We start from the raw sequence: 15,827 nt of genomic DNA on the forward strand, positions 1-15,827 counted from the left end.
CTTCGTTTGGACCTTAAAATGACTTTCAAACTCAAATCTCAGTTCCTCCCTAAGACGATACCTGGCATTTTGGACACAGACGGCATGGCATGCCTGTCCAACAGATGCCAGGGTAATGGGCGGTGAGGCCCGGGCAAGTGAATTGGCTGGATCAATTAAGAACAGGTGAAAACAATGAGCGGAGCAGAAAGAGGGTTTAGATAGCAGCATAGTGTGACCCAACAGTAGCAATTTGCCCAGTGGCCAGGGAGAGGGCGGGACTATGAATGGGAGTAGACAGCCCTATATTCTGCTGATGTCTTTTCTTGGCTGTCTATGTTCGGACCGTGCCACGCAGAATTTTACTGCAGTGGTGAATAATAAAAATTGAGGAGCCATTTGGCCCTACGGCTGCTACATTACATTTTTAATTCTGTATATAACACTCTGACAGGTCACAATGAAATGACAATAACCGCTCACTTATTTTAAGTACAGCGTGTTTATGCTATAGAGTTATAAACTCCATTACAAAATGGCAGCCAGGTTATTAGATACCTTGAGTGTGAATTGAAAGTGAGTCATGTGATTGTGAATGTCATGTGACCTGACAGAGTGTGAAAATAAAAGATGACCCATTATACAGCAATGAAAATTTCGTCTGAAGAAGTCCCAGACAGAGGGATTGAACGCATGGCATTTAGTTTACATGGCAGAACCTGAGATAGTTGTTCATTAAGACCATGTTGGTTTATGTTTTAAATCATATATTTGACATGCGATTTTAATGGTTAAAGAATTATTAGAAGTTTGTCTACACCTTACCCAAGACGGAGTTCTCTCATAAATTGATGTTCAGCACAATTTGCCTTTTGGCTATGCCAGCCATCTATAGCATGAGTGGGTGAACACATTTGTTCAAATGTTCTAAAAGGCTATTCTTGCAGTGATTGATAGCACCCGCTGTAGGTAGGTTGTAAACTGTACGAGCAAGAAAAGCTTCTGTTTACATGTATATATTTATATATGTATATATATATATTAATGGGTTTCAACACCTAATGGGTGTACAATACACTTCAAAGCTTGAAAGAATACATTGCACTTCCCTTTGCATCACTCATGGTGCCCTTCATGTCTGAGAAGCTGGATTCAGCCAAGGGAAATAACACCATACCACCCAACAAGACTGCAAAGATGCAGCAACAGTGTCGTGCTACATCAGAAATCGACACTGGGGACCCATCTTTGTAAACACTGGGCCTCACTGGCAGGGTAATACCCTCACGTTACCACCTCATTTAAAAAAAACACTAAACATTTCTATTTTACCAAACCATAGGGACCTAGTTAGACTAATGCTTTACACCACCGCACCCACAGTCCAGGATCCTACAAGCTTAAAGACATGTACGCTCAAGCACCCTAATATTGTGCCCCCCATGAGACCTGAGGGTATGTTGCCCCTCACAAGGTTTTACTTCTCTGATTTCCCTCTCTGATCTTATGCTGCAGAATGATGGTCACCCCTTAAATATGTCATGTGCTATGTTCATACCCTTTAAAGGTTCTCCTCTTTACAATAATCTCCTAAACCATGCTCCAGTCCTGCTCTGGCCATGTATTTTACCTGTCTTTGAGATCTGGCCCACTGAACTGTTGCCAAATGTATCCCAAATAGCATTCCTGAATGAGGTACCGCTCTATGAATGCCCAATGAGTCACCCATACATTAAAATGTTCTTCTTGACTGCAGCCAGTGACACTGTATTACTGCTTGCTGTTTAGTATCTAGGCTGGAAACTACTAACCTCTTTCAATCTCCCATCATAAAGGACATTACATCTCCCTGTTACGATGGCTTTCTACAATCTGCCCTGGTGGATAGATTTAGGAAGACACCTTAGTTATAGAGAACAGAGGAACTCTGAGAGGTTAGCCAAAACCCAATCAAAGTGTGAGTGGAGTCAGGGGTCCACAAGGAGTCCACACAGTGAAGAATACACTAATTTAACTTTGACAACAATGTACACAAATATAATATTTATTATAGGCCCAAAACACACACAAAAAAAGGAAACAAGTAGGTGATATCACACAACACTCAAGAATAAACATATATACAGTGCCATTATTATTATTATTATGATATTATTATTATTATTATTATTATGGTATTTATTGAGTGCAAACCTAGCTTCAAGAAACAACGGAGTGCTTTACGAATGTATACACGAATACGGATATATAACGCAGGCGCTTTACAGAGGTGTACAACATTACAGATGCATAACGCTGCACTTTTCAATGGTAAAACAGAACAGATATACTGCGGGGGTTAGGATACAGAGGGGGACAGAGGAGGGGTACAGATGTACCGGGTGGCAAGGAGGAGAGGGGCGGACGGCATCAAGTGAGTCAGGTGGCACAAGGGGCGACGTGATGGCCTAGGTGTTGAGGTGGAGAGACTCCTTGAAGAGGTGGGTCTTGTATTCTTTTCTGAATTGTAGGAGCGTGGAGGCGAGTTTGATGCCGACAGGGAGGAGGTTTCATAGTATTGGGGCGTAGGCAGAGAAGGGTTGTTTTCTGGTCATTTAGTTTTTGCAGCAGCGGATTTCAATTCTGCATGTGTCCTGGCTTCTGGTGGTGCGCTGTCCGCCAGAGATGCAGGGTTTCTCTGAGAAAAGCTGGGTGACTTGAGGGCGACTGCCTTATAGATGATGCAACAAGACTTGAAGGTGATTCGTGCATGCAGTGGGAGCCAGTGAAGTTGATGAGGACAGGCGTGATGTGGTCCTATCTGCATAGACCCTGGAGGAGGCATGCAGCCGCGTGTAGGTCACGTCTCTAGGGCACATGGGAGAATGACATGAGGCCTTTGAGGGGTGCCTTGCCACCATCCAGGTGAGATAGGACCAGTGCTGGGAACAGTGGATCTAAAGTTATCCATAGGGCTTGATTTGTCCAGGAGAGACAGCTGATACCAAGCTGTTGAGTGTTCTTAGGTATGTGATGGCGGAGGTGTCAAGGGGAGGTGTTTGTCGATGTGGAACCCAAGGGACTTGGCACAGGCGATGAGCTTGGGTGGGAAGCCCTCAAAGTTCATAGTTGATAACCACGTCTGTATCTCTGGTTGTTCAGTGTTGTTGGTCAGGAGTAGGAATTCGGTCTGGGGGGGGGTGGGGTTGAGCTTCTAGTATGCACTGGATATCCAAGACTGGATCAGCGAGAGGCAGGTTTTCAACCTATGGATGTCCTTGATGGGTTCTAAAATGCATTCAATGACTTATATTAATAAAATAAATGATGTATGTGATAAAACAATTAACAGGAAATGTCCCCTAGCTTCAGCAGTCCAATCACTATGAGGAGTGGGGCCTTGTGACCAAAAATCACAATGCTCCTCCCCAGGATGTATCTGATGCTGGTAAAGTACTTGTGTAGGTGAATCCCTAAAAAACCAATATAAGAATTGGCTGGTCTTTCTGAAAACCCAAGTTCTGTCCATATAAAACATGACACCACTGTGTACGTCTAGTTTAAGTAAACTTTAAGCAAACTTCATTCTGCACTGGAAAGCGAGTCTTCAGAAAAAGTTGGTAGAGCAACAAATTGGTCCACATGTAAACAACCCATGTGCAATTTTGCAATTTGGTTGAGAACCTGGATGTGTTCTAATTGCTAAACATTTGATGTAGATTATTGGGCTTGCCCCTCACTAACCCTTCGACTTGAAGTCACTGCACAAAGGAAAGACACCTTGGAATGGATATTCTTTAAGGAACATTTCTGTATAGGGGTCAAAATGTGGTATCTGAGCCTGTAGAACGGTATTGAGGTCCTGACGTGGTGCCGGATGGAGACAGACAAGTATATTCTCTTGACCCCTTACAAAAAGTCTTTAGCTGCTGGCCCTGTCCAGCACATGATTAGGTGTTGTGAAGCAGTGAATGCAGTTTACACTGGGGCCCCTCTAGTGAACTCTATATACCCTGTTTCGAGGTGTAGTCAGTATTGGACTACTTGGAAGGTGGTAGAGTGCATTGGATTGATTGCTTGTTTTATTGAAAACAAAACACATACATTCTCCATGTGTTAAAGTAGCAGTCCGTGTTGGTTTACATCCACGTTTAAGATAGCCAGCATCTTTTAGGTAGTTGTAAATGCTCGAATTCTCCGACTTCAAGGCAGGCTAATCTGCAGGTTTGGATGTGTGATCTGATGATGCTGTTCAGTTAATAGATTTGAGTCGGGCTCAAAATGTGCACTTGCCACTAGCCATTGGCTACTGATAACAGACTCCTGAGTAAGAAATGGTATGCTGTGTGTATATGGAGAATTGAGGTGGCAAATTGCTTTTCATGATATTTCCCACCAGTATTTGGGCATTGAAAATGTTTTACGGATGGTTTTACTGTCATGAGTTGTGGATGTAGATACCACACTTGTGTCTTCTGAGTTTGATTGTTACGCTCTCCTCAACTTATGCATTACTCCATTACTCTGTGTATCAGAGTTGTAGGGGGAAAACAGACAAATATCTCTGACCATCCCATCCATGGAGCATTGCCTTTCAGTTTTTTTCTTGAAACAGACGTCTTTGTGTGAGGTAACCCGACTACTGAATATGCATGTGTGTGTGCTTAGGTTCACTCATGCTCCTGCAGCACGTGGCAGCTGAAATTGTCCCCTACACAATTCTTAATTCCTGGCACATGTTGGGTCACTATTGATGACCTACTCCTTATGCACCAATGCTCATGCAATAACTATGCTGCATGTGAGATGTGTGAGGATGTGTGTCCCCCTGCCTCTTGATGGCTCTCCTGTCCAACTTCATTAGGACATGTGTTCTCTTTATCCATGTTATGTTTTAAAACAGTGTAAACCTGGACAAATTGCCACTCCAAGAAATCCATGTGTAAGGACTTTTGCTCTGTTTGCCACACAGTTGTATGCTGTAGATGAGTGCCCAAAGCTGCCACTTAGGCATCGGATATAATGGACATCTGCATGTGGGGATTTGTGAAAGGGTTTTCCTTTAATAATTCCTGACTGGTCCACCATGCCAGCAATTGGATAACATGGTCTGTGAATACCACTATATGTTCTCGATTCCTCTTCACATGGGACCTTTGTGCACTGAGCCACTTTTAGATTGGTTTCACTAATAGATGTGTGTTGCAGCAAGTAGATTCAAGAAGCCATCATACACATCGGTTTCATCGATATTCTCATTGATAGAGGCACAGATGGCTGGTAAAGGGAAACTGTTGCTAAAAAGGATTGAAATCTTTCTTGCAATGGAACTGGTAATGCTTAATTGGAGGTCACAATGGCAACTACGTTATTTTTTTATTGCATTGGAAATAGGTTTGACTTTGGGACATTTATCAAGAACTCCAAGTGGTGTAGCAGCTCAAATGTGTGCTGCATGTGAACGTTGCACTGGTTGACACGGTTCCCTGTTGTCAGTCAGTTGTCTAGGTATAGATGCACAGGCACTGCTTGTCTACGCAGTTGAGTGACCATTACTGAAAAGTAGTTTGTTAACACCTTAGATGCCAATATTATGCCAATAGGTAGTACTTTGATTTGCTAGATGCGTGCCCTAGCTTTGATTGAAAGCATTGTCAGTGTCTGGGCTGCATGGAAATATGAAGGTAAGCATCTCTCATGCCTATCGTTGCTATGTAGTCTCCCTGTTGCAATAAAGGAAAAGCGGGCTTAGTGTGGTCTTACAAAATGTTTGTGTTTTCATGAACGTGTTGAGTGGGCATGGGTACAGTAGTGTATGTTATGTGTTATCTTTCTTTGGCAGAAGGAAGTAGGTTGATTAGGTACCTTTGTCAGGATCTGCGTGAAATGACCGAATGCAAAAGTCAGACTACCAAAAGTCTGACTATTTTATTTTTTCCCCCATTTGTTCGCAAATATATATGCTGGTGGAGCCCCCCAAACCCCTCACCTTACCCCTATACATTCTTATTAACTTTACCCCCCCACATATATATATATATGCGAAGAAATGGGAGTCAGACTATTGGGCCTCAGACTTTTTGCCTTCAGTCATTTTGTCCTATTCCCCTTTCACGTGCTCTTTGTGGGACTTCCTCCACTGTGCATGCATGACGTTTTTAGTTGTAGGCATTCAGTGATCTTGTGAATTCAAGGTCATAACTATGGTAAACACTGTATTTTACCCTCTGATCTGTTGAGATGTACTCTGATTTGTGAGAGTGATGAACTAGTCTTCCCCTAACTGGGGAAGGATGAGTGGGCACCCGTTTGTCCAAGTCACTGTTTGCAGTGGCCATTACCCCCTTGTGTACACCCCAGACCCTTCTGTGTTGTGTCATGTTCCGTTGTGCCCCCCCTTCTCATATACAGGTGTTGTCTGTTTTGCTTGATTCTTCTACCCTGCTTCCCTTCCCCCTCTCCAATCCTGTCCTCCCCCCACATCCTACCTCTGCAGGAGTCTGTCTTGATACATTCTGGTTTCACCATCAATGCCTTTTGCCAATGCTTGGATTTGACTTTTATGGACTTCATTGACTCACGGTGCGTCACCCTCTCTCAACTCTCATGCCGGACTTCCCCTGCATCTTGTACTCATGGTGGCCCTGAATCATGCTGTTCATATTTTCATCTTGAATCCTGGCTTGTATTTGCTGTTCTCTCACAACATTATGTGTTACTAGTGACTTCTGCAATTGTATTCACTCTCCCCTCTTGCTTCTCATCTTTTTCACAGCTCACTCTCTGTTCTCTCCTCCTCTCCCTTTCTCCCTTTTCCTATATCCTCCCCTCCTCTGCTTACTTTCTTCTATGCACTTACTCTATCAGAATTGTCCTTGACCTAGGCTGATAGCAACCTTGTTTGTCTCCTCCCTCTCCCCTACTTGTTTTTTCCTCCCCCTACCCCCTCCAGCACTATCTTAGTCGCCTGTCTGTTTCCATTTCCTTACCACTCTCCCCCTCCCTTCCTTATCTATGTCTTAGCTCTTGCACTATCTGAAATGTCGCCAGGCTGAGTACAATAGTTAATTTCACATTCATATTCTTCATGGCCTGTAAGAATGTCATTGTATTTTCCCTTGTTCCCTCCCTTGCCTTGAAGCGCTTTGAAACACATTGTGTATAGGCGCTATATAAATATACTATCATATCATGTTGCTACAATATTGGCCTTTTAGGTAATAGGCTTGACTGTAAAAATGTTGTCTGTGTTGGCATGAGCCTTATGGGGTCTGAAAGGAGTGCATTTCTGCCTGTAGCACTGGGTCTGCTGTGCTTCATACCTCTTCTAGCTGAGGTTGTTTCCCATTTTAGAAACTGGCTGGTGTAATAGATCCATGTAGGTATATAGTTACATTTTCCTTCTGTGATTTGTTTAGCACCTCATCAACTTGTTTGCAAAAAAGTTTCTGAACACCAAAATAAATGTTGATAATTGTGGCCTGTACTTCTGGGAAACACCCTTAGCAAATTGTACCACCCACTAACCGATGCACTTGAAGCCTGCCTATCTGCAGTCTCTGCTGCAGCAAGGCAGCTTTTAATCACTCATCATCATATCAGCTGTATTTCGGTAAAAATACCATTAAAGCAAATACAAACAGTGCATATAATCAAGCTTGAAATCTTACAATTCATGTACAATACAAAGCTTTTGTGCAAATCAGAATATAAAACAAATACAATACTTTAAAACATTTGTGCAAGTTAAAAGCATAGGACAAAGTTAAACTAATCAGTCTACAATGCTTCATATAGTTAACATTTTTGTGGGCAAAATACTTATAATGAACAGCAGTCCTACACCATCTGCCCCTGAATCAACCAATGCCTATGGCGCTGAGGTAGCCATCAACAGGGGGTTTGTCCTCTTCCTAATTTCTTTATAACAGGAACAGAATTTAACAAAATGCAAAAGGTACTCAGTTGCATCTTCACAGCACGGGCAAACTGGATTCTGGGCATAACTCTGCCAATTCTTTGTATTGGCATGCAGCAGCAATAAATTAAAGCGTGCTCTTGTCAGAATCCAGCGATCTGCTGGATTATTACTGTATGTCAAGTAGGGCTGTAAAACATCTGTATTTGATACAATAGCATGCTCCCTGTTTGAACTTAACAGCAACCCCATTGACTCACGTCTAACCTTCATGGAGTGTTGTATTCGCTTTTTATAGCAATTCCTCCCCTCCATGGTCAGCAAATTCACAGGACATTGGAGGTTGGGAATACTAGCTTGGTTTAGACCTTCATGTATGAATTTCAGCTGCGGTATCCTCCTCCAAAAGACATCGCACATCAAGGTTATTATATCTTGGGTCACTAAAGTGCTCCAATTTAACCAAATGCTCAGCCAGTGCATAAGCGGGATCCGCGTTCCCCAATGTGGGTGGCCCCGAGCTCCACATGAACTGCACAGTTTGGTGCCAAACAGGGCATACCCAGCAATTTCTTTAAAAAGCTATTTTCTGTTATCTCAAGTGGAGATACATTTTCAAACCCCCACAATGAGCTCCATAATTAGTTGCTGCTTTGGTCTGTGTCCGATACACTTCCAGAATCATTCCAAGCGGCTGCCCTTGACACATCCTTATGAATCGTGATACACCCCCCAATGCTGGTCTCATTTTGATATTTTCTTTAAGTATGTGGGCTGTCCCCTTCCAATTTTCAGAGAAACGGATACACAGGTTGTCAAAATGTATTACTTGCGTGATAACCGAATGACTGCTGAATATGGTGCGCATCTTTGATTTTTTGGCTCTCCCAGCTGTACATGCCATCACTGCTGTCTTAGGTGTATTAGTTCAATTGGGCAATTCATGGACTCCAGCATCTGCCATAATGTCCTTCTATTAACTGATTCCCCTCTAACAAATATGGAGTGCGTCCCCACCAAATAAAAGTCAAGTGCCTGTTTTTGGGTCTCCAAACCTGGCCTAAAGCCATATTGAATATCTGTAAGGATTGCATGGGTAGATATCCATTCCTCAACGAGCCTCAATATAATGAGACCAAAAATCTTAAAAGAAGTATCCGATAAAGATATTGGTCTGTAGTCTCAGGGACTCCTACAGTCACTTTTTTACAAATTGGACATATGATGCCCCTTTTCCAGGATTGTGGAAAGGTCCCCACCATTCAAAGGAATGAGTTGAAACAAACAGTCAACAATGGGGCCCATACATCTACCTCGCCTGTATATAGGTCCACCGGCACTGCATCTGGGCCTGGCGCTCAATTTGGCGCCTCATGACAAATTGGCTCCTTCACCTCACCTATTCTCCGAGGGCGGAAGAACTTCTGCAGAAGTTCTACAGGTCAGCACTGGCATAACAAAGTCACTCTCATACCATGGTGCTGCCTAATGGAGTCCCTTAGTAGTCAGCAGGAATGGGAAGGGGGGAAAGTTAGAGTAGCCCAAAACAAGAGATAGGCCAGGAGAAGGATCTCACCATCTTGATTTCTGTTAGGGCTCTCTTCCTTTTCCTGTTCCCTCAATTTCTCTGCAGGCAAGGTACTTTGGTTATAATGTCATAAGGCGTAGGGCACTTGTTATGACATCAAGGATTGGAATCCTTACCGCAGGATTGCTTTGGGCAAATCATTCTAACAGTTTGCCTTTAAAAAGAGGGGCACCCCCTCAATCTTTTATTCAATGCTGGACTGCCACAATGCCACAAAGAATGAATCCTCCTCTATGATTGTAACGCGCTCCTTTGGTTCCTGAAGCTAGGTCTGTGCTCAATAAATACCATAATAATAATAATAATAATAATAATAATAATAATAATAATAATAATACATCCTGATCTCTGTTCGGGTTATTGTCTATCCCAGAGTCCTCTGCCAGGGAGGTGAAGACAGAGGGCATCCAATCCAGAGAGATCTTTCCCTCAAGTATTCCCAGAGAACATTGGGAGTGAACTGCTGTTGACGAAGGTCTCAGCTGCCGTATTTACTGGAACCAGGACCCTCATCATTAGCGTTCAATGATCCCCTGTAGGTGCCAGTCAAGCTCACTGGAGTGGGAGTGGAGAACAAAATGACTCTCCTTGTCCTTTAGCCCCAGTATTGGCACTCCCAGCAACCGCAGAACCAAGGAAGTGACCCCTGACTCTCCCTGCATCTCTGAACAGCCTCAATGCTGATTTTGGCACCTTCATACTTTCCAAACTGCTGTAAGTGAACTGTCAGATTCATCCTTGACCTTGGTTCTCGAGGGCCTAGGCCTCTCTGAGTTCATTCAATGTCTACATCAACGCCCCACTATTTCCCCAGCTGAGAGCCGCTGAGTTTTCTAGTTTCCCCAACTGGACACCGCTGTCTAGTCTTCAGCTTCTTTGAGCTTCTACTGAACGCATCTGCAGTACCCCAACACAGTTTCTCTGCACCCGAGGCCGACGAGGCTTAGAGTGCTGCCAACCCGAAATAACCTACTTTCCCCAGAGTATTTGACCCACAAGCAGACGTTATGTCTGACAGCACTGCATCATGGGACCTGGCACTGCTGCTTCCTGACTAGACACCATCTAAGCACCGAAAGCACCCAGACATCCGACTCAATGCAGTGGTTGAGCCACAAATATAGGAAGATAAGGTACTGTGAAGAGGCCCTGCCCCTTTGGTCCATGTTTTGGGACACTAGTGACTTATGCCCCCTTTACCTACCTTGTTTTTTAAGCAATTTTCTTTGAACAGTAAATTGTGTAATCTTGTTCCTGAAAACCCCTGCTCATTTACCTTCGAGTACACTTCTACAAAAGCCTGAATTCCCTGTGTACTTATGCAGGTGTGTTTTTTTTTAGCGGTTCCCCATTAGTTGTTTGCCTTTTATTGTTTGATTAAAAGTCTGTATAGAACCTTGATCAGGCATTCTTTTATTTTGGACCATTGTACTTAAGATGTTTTGGTTGCTACTGCTATCGCCTCACAATCCTCCTGAAGATGTAGCCTGCCTCAGGCCTGTGCTACCACACAAGGTGAAGGAGGTATACCTGCCGGGCAGCGTCTTTTACACGTTTATGATTGGGATTACTGCTGGTTTGATAGTAGAGTGGGGTTGAGTTGGTGGTCTAGTCACTACTCATCCCTGTAGTCCTGAGTGAATCAGCATCTAAGACACTGTTCTCTATCTTGTAAGTTATCTGTCCTTTTGGGCTCCCTGGCATATGCTTCCCCATGCGGATTCCTACTTTTTTAATTTTTGTTTACATTTCTTAAAAGCTTGGCAAGAGACATTCATGTGGCCTCTTGCCACCCTTTGTATACCAATCCAGGGAAACCTTTTATTGAAACCAAAATCAAAATGTAAAAGGTATTTTCCATGGCACCTATCAACACTGGAGATTTGAGACTATAAATCATCAAAAATCATTCCTTTTTGTCTCTTTATGACAATCTCTCTGTGCCGACTCTGAAACTTGTCCTCCACGCCGCTACTCCTGGGTCGAACCACTGGCAAAAATGATACACTCATCTGAGTGCTTTGACTTGGAGGAGACTGGTGGAAAGCCTTTACACCTAATACAGGAGTAAAGTTACACGAATACCCCTCACTACTCGAGTGGATGACTTTTCATTGAATATATCAAGCAACCATCCACTGCATGGATTATATAGGGGGTCTCTGTGGTTCTAAGTCATTTTCCCGTTTTCTGAAGGTCGCATATCAAAACGAACAATTTATTTTGGTCGATTTCGTGCAGCCATCTGAAAACGGGAAAGGGACATCACTGCTGTTTTTTTTTTATTCAGGGGTCTCAGGCCTCCGTTTGCACCCTGACGTCCTCCCATCCCCCATCGCATACACATACGTTTTGTCACACTCACGTGCACACACACACTACACACTACATACACACACACCACACAGACGCTTCCATCTGACACCCGCAGCTCATTCTCTCGGTCTCGCCGTGCATGTCAGCCCATGCATGCACTTGTGTGCAGCGCGGGTGCTGTCAGTCGATTTAGAAAGACCGTTCTGTGCGGTCGCAGAGCGGTCCTTCTAAATCAATCTGTTTCTGCTTAGCTTTCATAAGAAAGGTCTTTTGACCTGATACCATCTCTGTACATTCTTTGTGCACGTTAAAAGAATGCCAATGACTTTGTGCTGCATGTAATGGTTTGGTGTTAATAGGATGGAAGGCATCAACATGGCTGTATCCAAATATCTAATTAACAAAGTGGATATGGGAAAAATAATGTGCGAGTCATCACCATTATATAATGAATGAGTGGTGAGACTTGAGAGCACAGCACATAATTGTTTGGAGTAAACTATGCATCACAAATCGTTCATGCATCAATATGGCTGCATCCCAATTGCTGTCTTCTGGAGGAAACGGCTGAGAGGATAGCTCAAGGCCAACGCGTTTGTCTTGGAAGCAAGACAACGCAGAGCAACACAGGGTTGAATCCCGGTCCCCCGTTTACAAGCTGGTCTGCGGTATTAAGCGCGCTATGAAAGATTAATTAAAGGAACTGACACCGCTCAAAGATTTACCTTTCTAGTGCCATGTATCAGAATCACAGAGCTGACAGAAAAGGCCATGATAAATTACCTTAGAACATGCCTGAGGTTTAGGTTTTGGGAACAGATGACATAAATACACTTCCCGCAATTCCCCGGGTCTCCTGTTTAACACAAATGGATCCTGACGGCAAAGGGCCTGAAACCGAAGCCAGCTTTGCTGGCTGAAGTAGTCCCTAATGGTAACTAGTAGGATGTTACAAATGCGCCCTGCTCCCAGGCACCGCAGGGACGTGGGATATTTTGAATGTATTCTAAATTATGCAAACTCCAACAGCCATGATTGATGTGTCCTGACTCGGAGCTATGAAAGGGCAGGGCTGATGAAGCAAACGTGTGCACTGTACCCCAGGGTGACTCATGCCATCAATTCCAGCGGTGGACATTGGTGGATGGGTCAAGCCTCCGATTTGTCTGACGGGGTAAAATTAATCCATACCAAGCAAAGGTTGCTCCACCAAAATGCAGGGACACGTGTTGTTCATTAATGCCATTTATAAAAACGTAAATTACAGATGATGTTTTATCATTTAATTTGACAAGAATTCCTTAATGTTGCTTTATATATTGAGCCCTTGTCAAATCCTCAAAGTCCTGCCTTGCTTGTCTGCTTGCACAAAATTCTCCAACTCTCTGTATGTTTTCAGCCTAACCCATTTTCAGTCCTTTGAATTATACTGAGGGCTAATTTTTTCCCGCAGTTACAGCCATTCTGTGTTCAGCACATTGGACTTCATTACAAGCTTTGCAGTAATTTGGTGGGAATCCCGCCGAATTACCGCCAAAATCGTTTACCGTTACCACTGCTTGGTCCCGTGGGGTGAGCACAGGAATACAAGCGTGGATAAAGCTGTGTAAATCCCCCTTTTTGGAGTGCATGGGTCTCCATGGGAATTTTTGGCAGATTTAACGGCCGGCGGTATTACTGCGTGTTAAATCTGCTGATTTTGGGGACAAAGTGGAGGATTTTGAATCAGCTGCTTTTCCTCCAAAAATCGTCAGATGTACAGCACAGTAATACTGCTGGTAGTTAATCCGCCAGACCATATCATCTGGAAGTGTGGGAAAAAAGTGGTAATTCCATTACCGGCCCAGAAAAGTGTGGCAAATGGAATTACTACTTCTTTTTTCAAACACCGCCAAACTTGGTATGAGACCCATTGAAACTACTAAAAGAAAATGTCAAAGCATAATGAATGTATGCGCGATACTGCCATGCACCCAAGAGAGGAGTGAAAGTTTGCACAACCTTTATTTTAAAACCAGTAAATCTGCGGTAATAAAATGACAGATATTCACCTCAGCATAAAGTAAAAACTAACTTTCCCCGTTGTGATCTACAGCACAGTGTGTCTAGAGCAAGGTTGTCCAACATACGGCCCAAGGGCCAAAAAGCGGCCTTCCAAGCCATTTCATGTGGCCCGGGAGGCTGTACAGAAAACATTGAACAAATAAATAAATAAACCAGGCCGTAGTGGAGGACTGTTACTGCCTCTGCCACGGCCCGGTTTATTTATTTATTTATTTGTTCGATGTCTGTCAGGTCCGTGGACCCAATTAATTTATTTATTTCTGCAATGTTGGGTACGACCAACATTGCAGAAATAAATAAATGAATCCAGTACGCGGGTGCTCCACCCCTCCTTCCCCCCATGGCGGAGAGAAGAGACCAGTATGGATGGCCCTTTGTTCCATCCATACTGTGTCTCTCTCTGGCAGCCTGCGTAAAAGCCGGGTAAAAAACGACGTTTAAAAACTGAGAGACGGATGCAAAGCAAGATGCTCTTGTTTTGCATCTGTCCCTCAATTTCTAAAAATCGTTTTTGTTTGGGTATACTTCTACACCTGTGTTCACGGATGTACAAGTACACCCAACCCAAAACGATTTTTAGAAATTGAGGGACAGATGCAAAGCAAGTCTGTCCCCCAATTTCTAAAAATGAGGCACAGATGCAAAGTAAGTCTGTCCCTCAATTTCTAAAAATCTTTTTGGGTAACCCAAAATGATTTTTAGAAATCGAGGCACAGATGCAAAGCAAGTCTGTCCCCCAATTTCTAAAAATCGTTTTCGGTTGGGTGTATTTGTACATCTGTTCACCTCTCTTGGCAAGAGGGATACACCCCTCTTGCATTGCATCTGCGGAGGGAGTTGGCAGGGAGAGGGCAAATGAGACTGTTTGCATGTCTCCGAGTGTGTATGTGGTGAGGGGGAATGCTATGCTATGGGCTGGGAACAGAGGCGTTGAGGGAGGTAACTCCCCTGAATTCTAAGGAAGGTAACAGCGTGGGAGAGGGTGGGAGTGTGGGGTGAGGTGGGATCACCTTCTTGGGGGGTTTAGCAGGGTGGGTGGGCAGTAGAAGGAACAATTTACTTACCTGTAACTGTTGTTCTCCAGCATGGGTCTGGCATGGATTCACATGCTCATGAATATTCCCCGTTGTCAGGCCGGGAATCCTCGGTATTGAAAAAAATCAGTATCAGTTTTGTTTCTGATCTGTCTTAGTAGTAAACAATCACTGGTCTCTGGGTCATACTGCCCCCAGCCAATGACTGCCCTCTCCCTAAGCCCCGCCTCCGGAAGCCATCCTCAGATTTGGTAGCACGTAAAGTGGCAGTATGACCAAGTGAAGAGCCGCAGAGCGGTAGGCGGGAGGGTTCGCATGTGAGTCCATGCCAGACCCATGCTGGAGAACAACAGTTAGAGGTAAGTAACTTGTTCCTTCTCCAGCATGGGGTCTGGCATGGATTCTCATGCTCATGAATAAGAGAATACATAGCATGGGGTCTGGCATGGATTCTCATGCTCATGAATAAGAGAATACATAGCAGTACACACATGCACAACCACGGGAGGTGGCAACAGGCTCAACATTAAGCAATACAACAACTCAACATTAAGCAACTCTTACCTCCTCACCAGGCTCACCTTAGGCGAACAGGTTGCGCAGCACTGCTTTGGCGACCCTGGACTCCTCCCTGGAGTCCCGATCGACGCAGTAGAATCTTGTGAAGGTGTGCGTCGACCTCCACGTCGCAGCCCTGCAGATGTCCAGCAGGGGCACACCAGACAGGAACACCATGGTAGCAGCGATCGCTCTGGTCGAATGGGCTCTCGGACGGCCGGGCAGCTGTCGGTTTGCCAACCGATGACAGTGCATGATGCAGCCGGAGAGCCATCTGCAAATGGAAGTCTTCGAGAGAGCCTTCCCTTGATTCACAGTCCCAAAGTTCACAAACAGTTGTGACGTCTTCCGAAAACTCTTCGTGCGGTCCACGTAGACCTTGAGCGCTCTA

The 15,827-nt window shown here is 44.2% G+C and overlaps 1 protein-coding gene across 10 annotated transcripts in view; it reads right to left on the reverse strand.

The window, feature by feature from the left end:
* The window catches only part of SLIT2 (slit guidance ligand 2), a 715,126-nt gene that overhangs the window by 147,490 nt on the left and 551,809 nt on the right, over positions 1 to 15,827 (reverse strand). The gene's annotated exons all lie outside the window — the stretch shown is intronic.

The sequence above is a fragment of the Ambystoma mexicanum genome, chromosome 6q, assembly GCF_040938575.1.
Source record: "Ambystoma mexicanum isolate Mex_15411 chromosome 6q, UKY_AmexF1_1, whole genome shotgun sequence".
Lineage (NCBI taxonomy): Eukaryota > Metazoa > Chordata > Amphibia > Caudata > Ambystomatidae > Ambystoma > Ambystoma mexicanum.